The sequence below is a fragment of the Muscardinus avellanarius genome (genome assembly GCF_963383645.1).
Source record: "Muscardinus avellanarius genome assembly, chromosome: 3".
Lineage (NCBI taxonomy): Eukaryota > Metazoa > Chordata > Mammalia > Rodentia > Gliridae > Muscardinus > Muscardinus avellanarius.
The window spans coordinates 20,558,798-20,577,835 of record NC_137788.1 but is presented as its reverse complement, the minus strand read 5'-3'; positions in this window follow the sequence as shown (position 1 = coordinate 20,577,835).

Genomic DNA, 19,038 nt, shown 5'->3' with positions numbered 1-19,038 from the left:
ACACACCTATAATCCCAGTACTTGGGAGGCTGAGACAGGAGGATCACAGGTTCAGCCCTCAGCAGCTTAAGACTCTCAGCAACCTAGCAAGACCCTGTTTCAAAGCAAAGTTATTATTGTGTGTGGTATCAGGGATTGAGCCCAAGAGCATTCTACATCTGAATTATACCCCCAGCTCTATTTTTTAGTCCTTATTTTGAAAGAGGGTCTCACTAAGTATCCGAGGTTGGCCGTGAACCTGCAATCCTCTTGTCTCAGCCTTCCAAGTACTGGGATTACAAGCATGTGCCACCACACCCAACTCAAAACAAAAATTTTTTAAAAGGGCTTGGGAGAGAGTATACTCAGAGGTAGAATGCCCATGGGTTCAATGCCCAGTAACACACACATATATACACAAAGGGGAGCCGGGGGGAGCCCCCGGGGGATGCTCAGTAACTTTTTTCCTGGAAAGAGGGCAGTAAGTTAGTTTGAGAGTCTGTGGTGGTAATAGGTGCCTCCTGAAGTGGCAGAGCTCAGTTTGTGTCCGTGCTGCTTGTGCTCTGGCTGAGCTGCAGGCTCTGCTCTCTGGACACATTTTTCCTCACTCTGGGACCTGGGCTGGCAGAGCCACCACTGGTCACCGTGGTGCAGCCGGGAGGAAGCACAGAGAGGCACCCGCCAGCTGGCCGTTCCTCACCTGTACCATCCCAAGAGAACCCAGATGCTTGTGAGCAGGTGTCAGGTCTGAGGGGCGGTGCCCGGGTCTGTGAAGTGTAGAAGGCCTTTGCACCCATGCTGCTTGGCTCTCTGCAGCAGCCGGGAGCCTCTCTAGCGCCCATCCGTTTGTGTTGCCTCCTCATGGTCAGGCCGCCAGCTGTCACTCTTCAGAGGCTTTAAGCTGCCCACCACTAGCAGCCCTCCCTGGTCACTGTGCATTTGCAATTCCTGATGTCCAGTGGACTGGGAAGTCAGCGTGTCTGCACCTGCATAGGAAAGGTAGGCGGTGGCTGAGGACCGCAGGGGCCCCTGCAAAAAACACAGCCTGGCTGCCCGGGCAGAACATCACAGGCCTTTAGTCTTTTGTTCTGGTTTTTGGTTAGCTTCTAAGGATTCCAGGGACACCAGATAAATGGCCTTTAGATAAGCAAGGTGATTCTAATGATACAAGATAAATTTCATTGAAGTGAATTTTTCCCAAAAAGTATTGGGTTTCTTTTTCCCATCCCCTCTTTGTAGGACTCTGTACCCTCGGAGGCCTCCTAATGGTATATTGCAAAGGCCCGGGATGGTATGTCAGGACAGAAGGTAAGTAAACATAAGATGGAATGAGATGCCTCATCCCTCCCACTTCCTGGCGCTCTGTCCCCAACACATTCTCCAAGTGCCTTTCCACTGTGTCCTGACATAGCTGCCATCTTGTCAACACTATCGAACTCTTAAAGTGCTGTGATCACAGGCGTAATCCCAGTCCTTGGGAGGCAGAGACAGGAGGATCCCACAGGTTCGAAGCCAGCTTCAGCTACTTAGTGAGGCTCTCAGCAACTCAGCGAGACCCTGTTTCCAAATAAAGTATAAAATAGGGCTGGGAATATAGTCCAGAGGTAGAAAAGCCCCTGTGTTCCACCCCCAGTACCACCAAAAATAAATAATAAATAAAAATTAAATTAAAAATTAAAAGGGGTGGGGGTGTAGCTCAGAGGTAGAGCATTCCTGGATTAATCCTCAGTACTAGAAAAAAAAAAATGTGATTTTCAAAATCAGCACCAACAGTTAGCTCTGTCACTCTATACTAATGTATTAGCTTTTATGGCCTACTTTCTCACTTGTAAAATAAGAATTCTAACAGGGTTTGCGTCATAGGGTTGTGTGTTCATCAAAGTAAGCTATGATAAGCACTTAGCACAGTGGCTACGTTAAGGGCTCAATAAACATTGGCCATTACTAATGTTTCACTGGTTGCTACCTCCCTTTAAGGCCAGGTTTAATTTGCTCCTGCACTAACTGGCCTGGTGGTCCTGGTTTAAATTCTCACTCTAGCATCTTTGCCTCGCTGGCAGGAAGCCTTGCACCTGCCACCGCTGCGTCCGGGTGCCGGTGTGGCTGGTGAAGAGACGGCTTCCCCTGCTCTTTGTTCTGAGCTCCCGCTCCTCACATCAATAATCAAAATCTACACGTGGTTCTAGCCCTGCAGGCTCTCTACCACCAGGAGGAGTCCACACTCTTAGGTTCTGGTCTGAGCTTTCATTCACACCTAATCATTCAGCTATGCACCTGCGATGTCCAGTGGGAGAACAAGAGGAGAGGGCCTGTGCAGAGGCCAGGGGGGGCCGGGCAGGGCGTGGCAGAGGCTCTCTGCGTGGTGGGCTGCTGCCTCCAGGCGGGTCTGAGAGCAAAGTGCCTTGTGTTCTCAGAAGAAATCCCCGGCCAGGCGTGAGTGGGCTCTGCAAAGTCTCTCCAGCCTTAATCTGTTTCCTACCAAGCCCTCTGGCTTCCTCCTGGCTCCACTCCCCGCCCTTCCCACTTCATCTGCATCTACTCTGCAGCCACTGACCCCTGAGCGCTGTCTCTGTCGTCTCTCTCCCCTGCACTCAGCTGCCGGATCTGCCTGAAACATGGCCTTTGTTTCAGAATAGCCTGGCAGGGGTCTAATGGAAAGAGGACCAGGCTGGTTTTCCGGAGCCCAGGGCCCTATCACCCTCTCTTGCTCTGCTTGCTCTGACTGTGTTTGGGGTGTGTGTGTGTGTGTGTGTGTACATGTGAGGTAACTGATCCCTGAAGCCCCTTCAGTATGGGAATTTTCTGTTTTCATCTATTTAGGATACCCCTTCCTGTAGGATTGCCTTTCACTGCCGGACATAATCCCAGTATTTGGGAGGCTAGGACTGGCAGATCGCAGGTTCGTGGCCAGCCACAGCTACTTAGTGAGGTCCTCTGCAACTCAGTGAGGCCTGTTTCAAAATAAAGAAAAAAAAAAGGGGGGGGGGCTGATCAGAGAATCCCCAGGACTGTCAAAATGAAAGTAAGACAGAGCTCTCCTCTTGCTGCCTGGCTCCTCTACCTCACCTTCCTCTCCTCCCTCCACTTCTCACTCTTTTTTTTTCTTTTCTTTTTCTGCAGATCCCTTAGCTCCCTCTCCTGCCTAGACAGACATCTCCGCCCTTCCTCGCAATGTTTTGCTTGCTTTTAGGGCTTCCCTAGCCTCCTTTCTGTATAATCCAAATCCTGCAAACTTTTTTTTTTTTTTTTGTATTAGGAACTGAACCCAGAGGCACTCTACCTCCAAACTATACCCCAGATCCCCTAGTTGTTTTTTTTTAGAACTGAAACAAGGCCAGGCATGGTGGTTCATGCTTGTAATCCCAGCATTCAGGAGGTGGAGACCAGAGGATCGGGGTTTGGGGACAGCCTCAGCTCCTTAGCAAGGCTCTTTGCAACCCAGTGAGACCCTGTTTCAAAAAATAAAGAATAAAAAATAGGGCTGGGGGTGTAGCTCGGAGGTAGAATGCCCCTGGGTTCCATCCCCAGTACTGCAAAAATAAAATCTGAAACAAGGTCTCGCTAAGTTACTGAGGTCTCACTAAATTACTGAGGCTAGCCTCAAACAGCAATCCTCCACTCTCAGCTTCCCAAATCCTGGGATTACAAGCACATGCCACCATACCAGCACTACGAACTCTCTAACTCTTGAGGCCCATTTCTAGTCCACCTCTTCTACGAAAGAAACTTGATTAAGTTTAGCTCACATTTGATCTCCCACCCTCCTTCCCCCAAGAGAGCCGCAGCCTATGCCATGGTTAGTATTGCACTTTATTACATTATTCCAGGAGCAGGGCCCATCTGTTGGGCAGGAAAGAGCATCCTCCTGTTGACAGACACGAGAGCAGGGATCCTGCCCTCGCCGTCCCCAGGCTCTCACTCCCCAGCCAGCCTTGGCACCGGCTGGTGCCGGCCCAGCCCGCTCATGTCTCCAGCTGCCCCTGCCTCCTTGTCGTCGGGTTTCCCCAGGTCCCAGCTGTGGGGCCAGGGCAGCTGGAGCAGACCTCAGAGTGACACAGACGGGCAAGTCGCACTTGCAAATTAGAAGGAGGGCAGAGCTGCGCGCCCATCACACCGGTGCTGGGAACGAGGAAAGCAGTTTGCCAGCTTATTTCTCCCATCTTGCTTTCGTCTAAAAAAAGCAGCTGCTCCTAAGTACAGCCCCCTCAGCCTGCTCAGCCAGATGGCCCCGAGGCGCCCAGCCTGCCAAGTGTGTGGATACAATTATTCATCTTCGTGGAATCGCACCCAAGTTGGGATTCAAGCGCTGACACTTTTCCGCTGTTTGATCTACAGCCAGTGAACCCTTCTGAGATTTTGTTCCTTTTCCTGTAAAACTGGGTCTCGAATATCTGCCTTACTCACCTCGGGGTGTTTTTGGTGGGAATGGGGGGCGGCTCCAGGTGAAATGTATGAGCACTTCGTAACCTACAAAACCCTAGACACGTGTATTTTGCTGTTAATAAGAAAAGATGCCACATCTCACTTTCCCATAGTGTGCTACCACCTAACAAGCGCCTGCTTGTGCTGTGTTTTGCACACATATCGTTCCATTCTAACCTCATCTCCATCTTACAGACCAAGAAGATGACGGTAAAGATTTGCTGGCCCAGCCAAGGCACCTGGTACGCAGGTGGTAGAGACAAGATTGTGGGGTTTTTGCTTTTCGTTTTGAGGCATGTGTGTGTATGGGGGAGGGTACTAAGGATTAAACCCAGGGGCATTCTCCCTCCAAGCTACACCCCCAACCCTGTATTTTAGTTTTTATTTTGAAACAGGATCTCCTTAGGTTGCTGAGTCTCACTACTTGCTGGAGGCTGTCCTCGAACCTGTGATTCTCCTGTCTCAGCCTCCCAAATGCTGGGATTGCAAATGTGTGCCACCACTTCTAGTTCTGGTGTCAGGATTTCTTTTTTTTTCTTCTTCTTCTTCTTTTTTTGTGGTACTGGAGGTGGAACACATGGGGCTTTTCTACCTCCGGACTATACTCCCAGACCTATTTTAATATTTTATTTGGAAACAGAGTCTCACTAAGTTGCTGAGAGCCTCACTAAGTAGCTGAGGCTGGCTTCGAACCTGCGCGATCCTCCTGTCTCTGCCTCCCAAGTGCAGGTATTACAAGCATGTGCTACCACGCCGGGCCTAGTGTCAGGATTTAAACTCGTATTATTAGATTCCAAAGCCAATGCTTGTGTGTGTGTGTGTGTGTGTGTGTGTGTGTGGTACTGGGTATTGAACCAAAGGGGGTTCTCACTCTGAGCTCCACCCCCAGTCCTATTTTATTTTTTATTTTGAAACAGGGTCTCTCTAGGTTGTTAAGTGTCTCATTATATGCCGGGCGTGGTGGTGCACACTTGTAATCCCCGCACTTGGGAGGCAGAGACAGGAGGATCGCGCAGGTTCCAAGCCAGCCTCTCTGTCTTAAGAGACCCTGTTTCCAAATAAAATACAAAATAGGTCTGAGAGTGTAGCCCGGAGAAGGGTTCCATCCCCAGTAGCACCAAAAAAAAAAAAAAAAAAAAAAAGAGTCTCATATTGCTGAGGCTGTTTTTGAATCTGCAATCCTCCTTTCTTAGCCTCTTAAATAATGGGATTACAGATATGCACCACCATGCCTGGCCCAAAGCCAATGCTCTTAACCCCCTGTCCATTACTACCTAAAAAAAAAAGTTCTTATCAGGCATGGTGATATATGCCTGTAATCCCAGAACTGGAAGATTGCAGATTCAAGGACAGTCTCAGCAATGTAGTGAAACTCCCAGCAACCTAGTGAGACTCTGCCTCAAAAACAAAACATAAAAAGGGCTGGGAGTGTAGCTCAGATATAGAATGTTCCTGGGTTTAATCCCCAGAATAAAAAAGGAAGGAAGGAAGGAAGGAGAAAGGAAGAGTTTCTTGACCCTTGTAGGCTAAAATAGAACACGCCGTGTTCTCCAGCAAACGCACTAGTCACTGGGCCAAACAAAGAGCTGTATGTCTTGAAGACCCTTCTGAGTCTTGACGCTAAAATGCACACTTTGAATTGTTTTTTCTAACAGTAAAGAAGGTTTCCCCCGGGCATGGTAGCACATGTTTGTAATCCCAGTACTTGGGGAGGCTGAGACAGGAGCATCGCAGATTCACAGCCAGCTTCGAACAGGACTGGGGTGTCGCTCAGAGGTAGAATGCCCCTGGGTTCAATTCCCAGTGTCAAAAGACAAAAAACAAAAGAGCTCCATCGTCCGTCCATACACCTCTGTAAAGCACAAACCCACTAATGCCACACTCACTCTATAAACCAGGGAGCCAACCAGCTGGCAGAAAAAAATAGAAATCTCTAACCCAAACCCACAGATTATAGATTAGCGATTCCACAACAACTAATTAGCATGCCCTGGATGCACATCAGAACCACTTGGGAACTGTATTGAAATTCAGATGCCTGGGCACCTCTCAGATACACATAGACATTGTGATCAGCTCCAGGAGTATCACTGCCATGTGTAAGCTGGAGAACTCTTGCTATGATAGAAGCCTATTGGCCTACATTTCTTCTTTCACTTTCTTTTTTTTTTTTTTTTTGCGGTACTGGGGATGGAACCCAGGGGCATTCTACCTCCGAGCTATACCCCCAGCCCTATTTTTTATTATTTATTTTGAAACAGGGTCTCACTGAGTTGCAGAGGGCCTCACTAAGTAGCTGAGCCTGGCTGTGAACCTTGATCTTCCTGTCTCAGCCTCCAAAGTACTGGGATTACAAGCGTGCACCACCACGCCCGGTTTGCAAAACTGTTTCATATAAATAAAATAAGGCTGGGGCTCTAGCTCAGAGGTAGAATGGCCCTAGGTTCAACCTCTAGTATCAAAATAAATGAATAAATAATTTTGTGTGTATGTGTGTGGTACTGGGGGTGGAACTCAGGGGACTTCTACCTCCAGGCTATATTCCGGCCCTGTTTTATTTTTTATTTGGAGACAGGATCTTGCTAAATTGCTGAGGCTGACTTTGAACCTGTGATACTCCTGTCTCAGCCTCCCAAAGTACTGGGATTACAAGTGTGTATCACACCTGGCTATAAATAATTTTTTTGGTGTGGTACTGGGGGTGGAACCCAGGGGCTTTTCTACCTCTGGGCTATACTCCCAGACCTATTTTATACTTATTTGGAAATTGTCTCACTAAGCTGCTGAGAGGCTCTACAAAGTAGCTGAGGCTGGCTTCAAACCTGTGCGATCCTCCTGTTTCAGCCTCCCAAGCGCTGGGATTACAAACGTGCACCACCACGCCTGGCTTATAAATAAAATTTTATTTAAAACAAGTTTTTTGTGGCACTGGGGATTGAAGCCAGAAGTATTCTACCCTTGAGCTACACCCCCAGCCCTGTTTTATATTTATTTTGAAACAGGGTCTTGCTACTTGCTGAGGCTGTCCTCAAACCTGTAATCCTTCTGTCTCAGCCTCCCAAGTACTGGGATTACAAGCCTGCACCACCATACCTGGCTTAGAAATAAAATTTTAAAATAGGACCAGGTATAGGTCGGAGGTCGAATGACCCTGGCCCAGATCTCAGGCCCCCTAACCTACGACCCCCTCCCTGTTCTTCCCACCTTGCCCCAGCCACTGAACTCACTGGAGCCCTGAAGGCAGGCCTTTGTCACCTCCTGCTCTCTGGGTGAGTGACTGGGCTCCCAGGGTGTCCTCTGACATCTCCCTCCGCCCTTTCATCATCCTGGAGGCCCCTCATCACTCCAGCGCAACTGGAACAGCATCCATCCCTGCAGGCCCCGGGGAAATGGAAGTAGACGATGACTAATGCTTTGGAGACCTGGACTGTCTGTCCGTGCCTCGAGATCTCTGTGGAGAGATGTCGCACAGTCAGATGGGGACAGGAATCCTGTCTGACTCAGAGAAGCGCCTCTCTCCTACCTGGAATATTGTCTAATTTCCCAGAATCCACCCTCTTCCAACAAGAGAGCTTAAAGGAACCATAGACACTGTCTCTGTCCCTACCTGTTCTTTAAAATATGAACCTTAAGCGGCCGGGCGTGGTGGCGCACGCTTGTAATCCCCGCGCTTGGGAGGCTGAGACAGGAGGATCACACAGGTTCGAAGCCAGCCTTAGCTACTGAGTGAGGCTCTCAGCAACTTGGTGAGACCCTGTTTTCAAATAAAGTATAAAATAGGTCTGGGAGTATAGCCTAGAGGTAGAAAACCCCTAGGTTCCACCCCCCACAGTACCACACACACACACACACACACACACACATGAACCTTAACTGGGCGCGGTGATGCACACCTGTGATCCCAGTACTTGGGAGGCTGAGACAGGAGGATTGCAGGTTCAAGGTTCAAGGACAGTCTTAGCAAGTAGTGAGCTCAAATCAACCTGGCAGGACCCTATTTTAAAACAAAAATAATACAGGGCTGGGGGTTTAGCTCAGACGTAGAATCCCCCTGGGTTTAATCCCAGTACCACAACAAAACAAAAAGGAACCCGAAGCTCCGTGATGTAGGCTGACGAGTAGCAGGTGTGGGACGGACCCAAACCTCCTGACTCCAAGGGCCTTGCTGCAGAGAGGGCCCTGGAGCTGGGCAGGCGGGTTAAGGGATGCTCAATTTCCTCTCCTGTAGAAGGAGTACACCCCGTGATAACATATGCCTGTAAATCCCAATACTTGAGAGGCTGAGACAGGAGGATCACAGTTCAAGGCCAGCCTCGGAAACTTAATACGACCCGTTCTCAAAATAATAAATGAACAAATAAAAAGGGCCGTGGCCAACTCGGGGGAGTTACATGGGTGAATGAGATAGCAAAACAGAGCCTAGAGCACTGTGCTTAATGAGTGGTAGTTATCGGTTGCTAGGACACAGTGAATAAGCCCCTGGGCTTTGATCAGAGAAGCTGTCACATCCTAGACATCTATTTACTAGCCAAGTAATCTTGGACAACTTACTTAAGAGCTAATATTTGCTGGGCGTGGTGGCGCACGCTTGTAATCCCAGCATTTGGGAGGCTGAGACAGGAGGATCACGGTTCACGGCCAGCCTCAGCTACTATTTAATGAGGCTTTCTGCAACTCAGTGAGACCCTGATTCAAAATAAAAACTAAACAATAGGGCTGGGGGTTTAGCTTGGAGGTAGAATGTCCCTGGGTTCCATTCTCAGTACTGAAGAAAAAAAAAAGAGCTAATACTTGCTGGGCAAGGTGGTGCAAACTTGTAATCCCAATACTTGGGAGGCTGAGAAAGGAGGATCTCAGGTTCGCAGCCAGCCTCAGCTACTTAGTGAGGCCTTCTGCAAATAAGTGAGACCCTGTTTCAAAATAAAGAATAAACAATAGGATGGGGGCATAGTTCAGAGGTAGAATGTCACTAGTTTGAAGCCCCAATATACAAACAAAAAGAGCTCATACTTATGAATTTACTTGTTCCAGGCATTAATGCCCTTAGAGATTATTTCATGTAAATTTCCTATCAATTTTTAAATATATGCTGGGGATTGAACCCAGCAGCATTCTACCTTCGAGCTATAGCCCCAGCCCTTTTCTTAGCCTCCCAAGTACTGGGGTAGCAGTTGCGTGCCACCACGCCTGCACTCCTGGCTTCCCAACAATGTTTTTTGTTTTTGTTTTGTTTTAGTACTGGGAATTAAATTAAGGGGCTTTTTTTTTTTAACTACAACTACACCCTAATAACTTTGTATTTTTTATTTTGAAATAAGGTCTTGCTAAATTACTGAGGCTGACCTCAAACTTGTGATCCTCCTGTCTCAGCCTCTCAAGTACTGGAATTGCAAGTATGTGTCATCATGCCCAGCTCTCTCTTGCTTTTATTTGTTGTGTGTGTTACTGGAGATTGAACCAGGGGCATTCTATCTTTGAGTTAACACCCTCAGCCCGATTAGCCCTATTTTAATTTTATTTTGAAACAGGGTCTTACTAAATTGCTGGTTCTCATCAATTCCTCAGGCTGGCCTGGAACCTTAGATCTCCTGTCTCAGCCTTCCAAATCCTGGGATTACAGGTGTGCACCACTATGGTCAGCTCTGCCTTTCTTTTTTTTTTTTTTTCAGTACTGGGGATGGAACCCAGGGGCATTCGACTCCAAGCTACAGCCCCTGCCCTATTTTTTATTCTTTATTTTGAAATAGGGTCTCACTGAGTTGCAGAGGGCCTCACTAAGTAGCTGAGGCTATCCGCGAACCTTGATCCTCTGGTCTCAGCCTCCTGAATGCTGGGATTACAAGCGTGCACCATGCCCGGCTTCAGCTCTGTCTTTAAGCTTTGGAGAGGGCCACAGACTTTGAAATTCCTGCTCATCTCCTCTCTCTTTTATTATTTGTTTGTTTGTTTGTTTATTGCAGTACTGGGGATGGAACCCAGGGGCGTTTGACCTCTGAGCTACATGCCCTGCCCTATTTTTTATTCTTTATTTTGAAACAGGATCTCACTGAGTTGCAGAGGCCCTCACCAAATAGCTGAGGCTGGCCACAAACCGCCATCCTCCTGTCTCAGCCTCCTGAATGCTGGGGTTACAAGCGTGCACCACCATGCCCGGCTTCATCTCCTCTCTTTACCAAGTTCCTTCCTCTCCTCCATTCCAGCCTTGCTATTGGCTCTCCCCCGCCTGCAAGCCTGAGGGAGCTGCCCCATCCTCTCCCTGCACCTGCTGCACTTGCCTGGATCTAGACCTCAGCTGTGTGAGTTCCCTTTGTGTGTGTCTCTATCTAGGTCCCTGCTCTGCACCCAGGGTCTCCCTTAGCACAGAGAACTTTCCAGAAGATATCTCCCTGGCCATATCAACTCCACATGGCTCAAACATACTGAGCAGAGAATTCTAAAAACAAAATCACCCCCCCCCCTTGTCTTCCAGCCTGTGCTTCTATTGGTACGAGATCCCATGCCTATCTGAGTCTTGGTCCTTTATTTCTAAAACATTAAAAGTTGACGTTTATCCTTGAAGGTCAGACACCTCCCAATTTGTAGGTCAGGCACTTGAACAATGTGTGTGCCTGAGGAAGGCATCTCTTTGTAATGGAAAGACTTTGATGAATAAAAGCTTTGGAGCTGGCCTGTAATCCCAGTACTTAGAGGCTGAGACAGAGGATTGCCAGTTCCAGGACAGCCTCAGCAACTCAGCAAGACCCTGTTTCAAAATAAAAAATTAAGAACATTGGAGGTGTAGCTCAGAGGTAGAAATACCCTGGGTTCAATGCCCATTATAACAAAGAAGGAAGGAAGGAAGGGAGAGAGGGAAGGAGGGAGGGATTAGGTTGATTGACGTGCAGGGCAGCTGGGACAGGTTTCCTCTGGAGTGTGTCTTTCTTGTTAGAGGATCTCTTTCCTGCATGGAAGGGTTGACTACAGGCTCTGGGTAGGTGGGCAGGACTGTCTGTCAGTCAGCAGGCTCCCCTTCAAGCATCTTGGAATTCCCAAATGTGCAGAAATAAAAATTGGAACATGAATGTTTTAGGGGCCTGTCAGTTGCAACAGACAAAAAGCAGATTTGATCCAGTTGAAGTGAAGAGGGACTGCAGTGGCCTAGGAGCTGAGACGTGGAGACATGACCAGCAGCTCCAGACCCCAGCAGCCTTACAGTGCAGGGCCTGGAGCTCGCCCTCCCAGGACCAGCTCACTAGACCCCCACAGAAGGAGCCCTAGCGCTCGGATCAAGTGCCACCTCTTGGACCAGTCACTGTAGAGCGCTGGTGCTGCACGTGGCTGGGCCTGTGCCAGGGCCGCCTCTTACCCGAGCAGGCACAGTGCTGTGACAGTCGAGCAGATCACAGGGCAGCAGAAGAGCCCGCAGACCTCGACGGCAGCTCCAGGAGGGACCACCACTGCGCCTCAGAGCCACTCCAGGGGATTTTGTTTCCAGGAGGGCCGCATCGTAATCCCCCATCAGGGAACTGGGTTCCAGGGGAAAGCCACCCTAAGCTGCAGCTTCTCTTCTTCTCTTTCTCTTGTTTCCTTCCTTCCTTTTCTCTTTTTCTTTCTTTCTTTCTTTCTTTCTTTCTTTCTTTCTTTTTTTTTTTTTTTTTTTTGCAGTATCGAGGATGGAATCCAGGGGCATTCTACCTCCAAGCTACACCCCCAGCCCAATTTTTCATTCTTTATTTTGAAACAGAGTCTCATTGATTTGCAAAGGGCCTCACTAAGTAGCTGAGGCTGTCCGCGAACTGCGATCCTCCTGTCTTAGTCTCCCAAATGCTGGGATTATAAGCGTGCACCACCATACCTGGCCCCAGCTCTAATTTTTATCCTTTATTTTGAAACAGGATCTCACTAAGTTGCAGAAGCCCTCACTAAATAACTGAGGCTGGCTGCGAACCTGTGATCTTTCTGTCTCAAACTCCCAAGTACTTGGATTACCAGCGTGCACCACCAAAGTAAGTGTTCCCAGGCACGATGGCACAGGCCTGCAATCCCAGTACTTCAGAGGCTGAGACAGGAGAACTGCAGGTTTGAGGCCAGCCTTAGCAACTTAGTGAGGCCTTCCTCAACTTAATTAAGACCCTGTTTCCAAATAAAAAATGAAATAGGTCTGGAGTAACTCAGAGGTAGAATGTTGCTGGGTTCAATCCCAGCACCACAAAATAAGTAAATCAATTAATTAGTTAATTAATTTTAGAACTAGGTGCGATGGCATACACCTGAGAAACAAGAGGCTCACTTGAGTCTAGAGGTTTGAGGCCAGCCTGGGCAGCTTAGTGATACCTTGGCTGGGGGTAATAGGGAGCTCAGTTGCAGAGTGCTTTTGTTTTGTTTTTTTAGGGCTTTTTTTTTGGGGGGGGTGGTGATGATGGGGATTGAATTCAAGGGGCATTCTACCTTTGAACTGCACCATCAGCCCTATTTTATTTTTATTTTGGAACTCGGCCTCAATAGGTTGCTGAGGCTGGCCTCGAACCTGCGGTCCTCTTGTCTCAGCCTTTAAGGTGCTGAGATTATAGTACCTGGGACACATCATCACACCTGGTTTTTAGAATGTATTTTTAGCATCTGTGACACCCAGGGTTTGATTTTCAGTACCACCAAAAAGGGAAAAGAAAGAAAGAAAAAGGTAAAAACATATATTTTGTATTAAGTTTATATCGTGTGTGTGTGTGTGTGTGTGTGTGTGTGTGTGTGTGTGTGTGTTGCTGGGGATAGGACCAGGGACATTCTACCACTGAGCTACACCCCCGGCCCTTTTTACCTTTTATTTTGAAACAGGGTCTTGCTAAATTACCACACTCTGGCCTCAAACCTGTGGTCCTCTTGTCTCAGCCTCCCAAGAACTGGGGTCACAGGCATGTGCCGCGCACCTGGCACCGCACCCGGCTCTATTTTCATCTTTTCACTATCAAAATTAACATTATTCCTTGAGATGGATCCGTTCAGTGCCTTGACTCTAGTGCTGGGCCACAAAATTGCACGCGATAAAACTGAGTAGCGCTAAATATAACACAGAGAAGCGCTCAGAGGATGGTGAAGGCTGAGGGAGGCGGGTGGAGCCTGTGAAGGCCGGCCAGCTGCATCACGCAGGATGCTACCTGTGGGAAAGCTGGGCGAAGGGTGTGTGAGATCCTTACTATTTTTCTTTTCTTTTTTGTTCTTTCTTTTCTTTTTTTCTTTCTTTCTTTCTTTCTTTCTTTCTTTCTTTCTTTCTTTCTTTCTTTCTTTCTTTCTTTCTTTTGTGTGTGTTAAAGGAAATAGTGGAGATTAAACCCAGGGACATTCTATCTCCAAGTTATACCCCCAGCCCTTTTTATTTTTTTGTGGCATTGGGGATTGAACCCATACTCTTCAGCATATTAGGCAAGTGCTTTACCCACCTCTTTTTTATTTTTGTTTTTATTTATTTATTTATTATTTATTTTGTGGGTCTGGGGATGGAACCCAGGGGCATTTGACCTCCGAGATATACCCCCATCCCTATTTTTTATTCTTTATTTTGAAACAGGCTCTCACTAAGTTGCAGAGGGCCTCACTAAGTAGCTGAGCCTGTCCACGAACTGCAATCTTCCAATCTCAGCCTCCTGAATGCTGGGATTACAAGTGTGCGCCACCACGCCCGGCTTATTTTTTCTTTTAAAATAGGGTCTCACTAGGTTGCTGAGACTGTCCTTGAACGTGCAATCCTCCTGTCTTAGCCTCCCAAGTACTGGGATTATAGGCGTGCACCACCACACACGGCTCACTATTTCTTACAACTACACGTTAATCTATAAATTAACTCAAAAGTGAAAAGTTTTAAGAACGTTATCCTGGACATATTTGTATGCACATCTGTAGATCTCAACTTCTAATTATTTCTTTCAGGTAGATTCCTAGTAAGAGAAATTATTCATAAGGAAATTCAGTAAGAAGAACTGTCAATCTCATCACATTAGGGCTGACTGGCTGTCACCCAAGAAACTCTGCAGGCAAGAAAGCCAGGAAGGCCGGGCATGATGGCGCACACTTGTAATCTCAGCATTTGGGGGGGGCCGAAACGAGGATCGTGGTTCATGGCCAGCCTCAGCTACTTAGTGAGGCCCTTTGAAACTCAGTGAGACCTTGTTTCCAAACAAAGAATAAAAATTAGGACCGGGGCTGTAGCTCGGAGGTAGAATGCCCCCGGGTTTCATCCACAGTACTGCAAAAAAAAAAAACCCCAAACCTCTGCCTTAAAGTGACTGTCAACTGCTTCTCAGATTTACTCCACGTGTGTGCTGCAGGAGAGTCTTATTTCCCTTTTATGTTCCCAGAGGAAGAAAAAAATTACTGGCAGAAAGCAAGCAGCCCAGGCCACGGGGCGCGCAGAAGGGCGCCCGGTTCTTCCCAGGGGCTGAGCTCGCGCTGTCCCAGGGTCTCCAGTTACCTGCTTTCTTTTCTTGTTCACAGATGTCCTGGGCACTCAGATCAGCTTGTGAACTGGCACCTCGTGTCTACCTCTCACTGTGGCAGCTGGATGCCATCTTCTCTTGTAAAGGCCCTCTTCCAAAAAGCAGCCCGCTGTCTGCTCTGCCTTCTACTCCAGCAGTCTAGAACCTACGGGTTCCTAAAGGATCACCAGGCTGCTTTGTATCAAATGTGGCATGCGTTTCCATTGGCTCGCCAATGCAAAGTCAGACAAAAGGTCAGTATCACTTACCACGTAGTCATTAATTTTTATTTTTACTAGTATCTACCAGGTACTAGGGATACCAGGAAAAATATTTGTGCGCAGAGTATCATAGGTTCGAGGCCAGCCTCAGCAGTGGAGTGAGGCCCTCAGGGACTTAGTGAGATTCTGTTTCAAAATAAAGTAAAAAGGGCTAGGGGTGTAGGTTGGAAGTAAATGCCCTGGGTTCAATTCCCAATACTGAAAAAAAAAAAAAAAAAGCAAAAATCATTGGCTCTGTTCTGTTATAGGCGCAGCCTGAAGCTAAATACTTGTCCTGATTTCAGTTTCCTCGTTTACAGAATGTAGACGCAAGGTGTTATGAGGTCAGGATGGAAAGATAGACAGATAGACAGACAGACAGACTGGCACCAAATACATAGATAGGAACCACTGGGGATGAAATTTAGGAGCATTGTACCTGTGAGCTACACCCCTGCCCTATTTTTTATTCTTTATTTGGAAACAGGGTCTCACTGAGTTGCAGAGGGCCTCACTAAGTAGTAGCTGAGGCTGTCCTCGAACCACAATCCTCCTGTCTCAGCCTCCCAAATGCTGGGATTACAAGCGTGCGCCACCACGCCCAACTATCGGCTATCGTGGTAGTTTTTTGATATGTGTGACAGTGTGTGTGTGTGTGTGTGTGTGTGTGTGTGTGTGTGGTACTAGAGGTTGAACCCAGGGACATTCTACTCTGATATATATGCTCAGCTCTCTTTTTTTTTTAAATGTATTTACTTATTTTGCAGTACTGGGGATGGAACCCAGGGGCATTCTACCTCTGAGCTACAACCCCAACCCGATTTTTTATTCTTTATTCTTTATTTTGAAACAGGGTCTCCTTAAGTAGCGGAGGGCCTCACTAAGTAGCTGAGGCTGGCCGTGAACCGCGATCCTCCTGTCTCAGCCTCCCGAATGCTGGGATTACAAGCGTGCGCCACCACGCCATACCAGGCACAGTCACAGCTCTTGCTGGATGATCTGTGGGTCCATTCAGTCCAGGGCCCGTGTTTTATATTTTTGTATTTGTTTTTTGTGGTCCTGGGGATTGAACACAGGGGTGCTCTACCCATCACTGAGCTACATCCCCAACCCTCTTTTATTTTTTTTTATTCTGAGACAGTCTCACTAACTTGCCCAGCCTGGCCTTGAACTTGCAATCCTCCTGCCTCAGCCTCCTGAGCAGCTGAGATTACAGAACTGCCACTTCCCGGAGCACAGGGTGTCCTAGTTTGTGGAGGATCTGACTTGGATCCAGAGACTGAAAGTAAAGGGACTAGAGCTCTCCTCTTCTAGAAACTAGTTTCAAGATGAAGTCTAAACCTTCTCTATTGGTGATTTAGATAAAATTCACGCACCACATAGTAGAGGTCTTCTCTGAAGACAGTGGGGTGAGAGGGTTCATTTTTTTTCTGTGTGTGGTACTGGGGATGGAACCCAGGACCATTTTACCTCTGAGCTATACTTCTAGCCCTATTTATTTTAATTTTTATTCTAAAAAAAAGGGTCTCACTATTTGAGATGAGTCTCCCTACTTACTACTTACTGAGACTGTCCTCAAACCTGTGCTCCTCCTGTCTCAACCTCCTAAGTACTGAGATTATAAGCATGAACCACCATGCCTAGCCAGGGCATTCTTTTTTTTTTTTTTTTTTGTGGTACTGGGGGTGGAACCCAGAGACTTTCTACCTCTGGGCTATACTCCCAGACATTTTTTATATTTTATTTGGAAACAGGGTCTCACTAAATAGCTGAGAGCCTCACTAAGTAGCTGAGGCTGGCTTCGAACCTGCGTGATCCTCCTGTTTCAGCCTCCCAAGCGCGGGGATTACAAGCATGCGCCACCACGCCCGGCCCAGGGCATACATTTTTTTTTTTTTTTTTTTTTTTTTTTGTGGTACTGGGGTTCCTGGAAACCCTTCTACCTTAGGGCTACACTCCCAGACATATTTTATATTTTTATTTGGAAACAGGGTCTCTTAAAGCCAGAGCGGCTGGCTTCGAACCTGCGCGATCCTCCTGTCTCCGCCTCCCAAGCACCGGGATTACAAGAGTGCGCCACCACGCCCGGCCAGGGCATACATTTTGAAGAAAAACTCCCCACACATCTTTCTTCCTCCAGTCTGATAAAGGTGTGGTCTGAAATTCAGTTCATGGATCGCAAAACCTGGATTGATTCAACACACTTAATCTATTTTCATCTCTCTACCACTTGCTTAAAATAAGGAGCTCATTGCTATTCTGCCCACGGCTGTGTCTAAGTCATAACTGAACTGGGAGTTGAATTCATTTTTCTCTCTTCTGCTAAATACCATTTTTATCTTGGCTGAGCCCACAAGTCCTCAGATGATAGCATCTGCTTTAACAGTCCTGGCCTGGACCCGAAGGAGGAGACCGGCCATGAGGGACCCCGCTCCAGCTCCAACGGAGCCCCCTCCCGGGGACCTGTTTGTCTCCCCCTGGGAAATTCCCACCCACAGAGCCAGACAGCCAGGGCACCCTGGGGGCTACACTCAGCTTCTCCTTTTATTCTCACATTCTTCCTTTCTGGTGGGGGGCGGGAGGCTTGTGAGCCTCCTCCAGGGTCTCCTGGCAACGCCCTAACTCTAAGCACCTTCTACATCTCAGGCTCCCTTTCTTTGACTCTTGTCATAGGGAGGAGAAAATTGGCAAAATGGAGACGTCTAGGGGCTCCAAAGGCAGTTCCATAAGTGATATTAAAAGAGATTGTTGGCGCTCGGCATGTGGTAGTGCATGCCTGTAACCCCAGTAATTGGAGGCCAAGACAGGAGGATTGAAGGTTTGAGGACAGCCTCAGCAACATACATAGCAAGGCTCTTGGCAAGTTCGTGAGGCTCTCAGCAACTTAGCAAAACCTCTTTTCAAAATAAAAAATAGAGCTGGGTATGGTAGCACACAGCTATAATCCCAGTACTTGGGAGGCTGAGATCGGAGCATCACAGGTTTGAGACTGGCCTCAGCAACTTAGCGGCCGGGGCCCTCTGCAACTTAGTGAGAATGTGTTTCAAAATAAAAAACGAAATAACTCAGAGGTAGAATGCCCTGGGTTCAATCCCCAGTAACACACACACACACACACACATACACACACACATACACATACACACACATACACACACATACACACACACATACACACACACATACACATACACACACATACACACACATACACACACACATACACATACACACACATACACACACATACACACACACAAACACATACACTCACACACACACATACACACACACACATACAGACACACACATACACACACATACACACACACATACACACACATACACATACACACACACATACACACACACACATACACATACACACACATACACATACACACACACATACACACACATACACATACACACACATACACATACACACACATACACACACATACACACACATACACATACACACACATACACACATACACACACACACATACACACACACATACACACATACACACACATACACACACATACACACACATACACACACATACACATACACACATACACACACATACACACACATACACACACATACACACATACACATACACACACATACACACACATACACACACACACTGAGAGAGAGTGAGAGAGAGAGAGAGAGAGGGAGGGAGGAGGGGGGGCACTGAGAGTGGTCCTGCATGCCTGTAATACCAGCAATGTGGGGCTGAGGCAGAAGGATGCCAAATTGGAAGCCAGCCTGGGCAACTTAGTGAGACGCTGTCTCAAAATAAAAATCAAAAGGACCAGGCAGTATTTGGGAGGTTGAACCAGGAGGAACCAAGTTTTAGGTCAGTGGGTGGTAACTGAGCCAAGATCCTATTTCAAAATTAAAAAATAGAATAGGG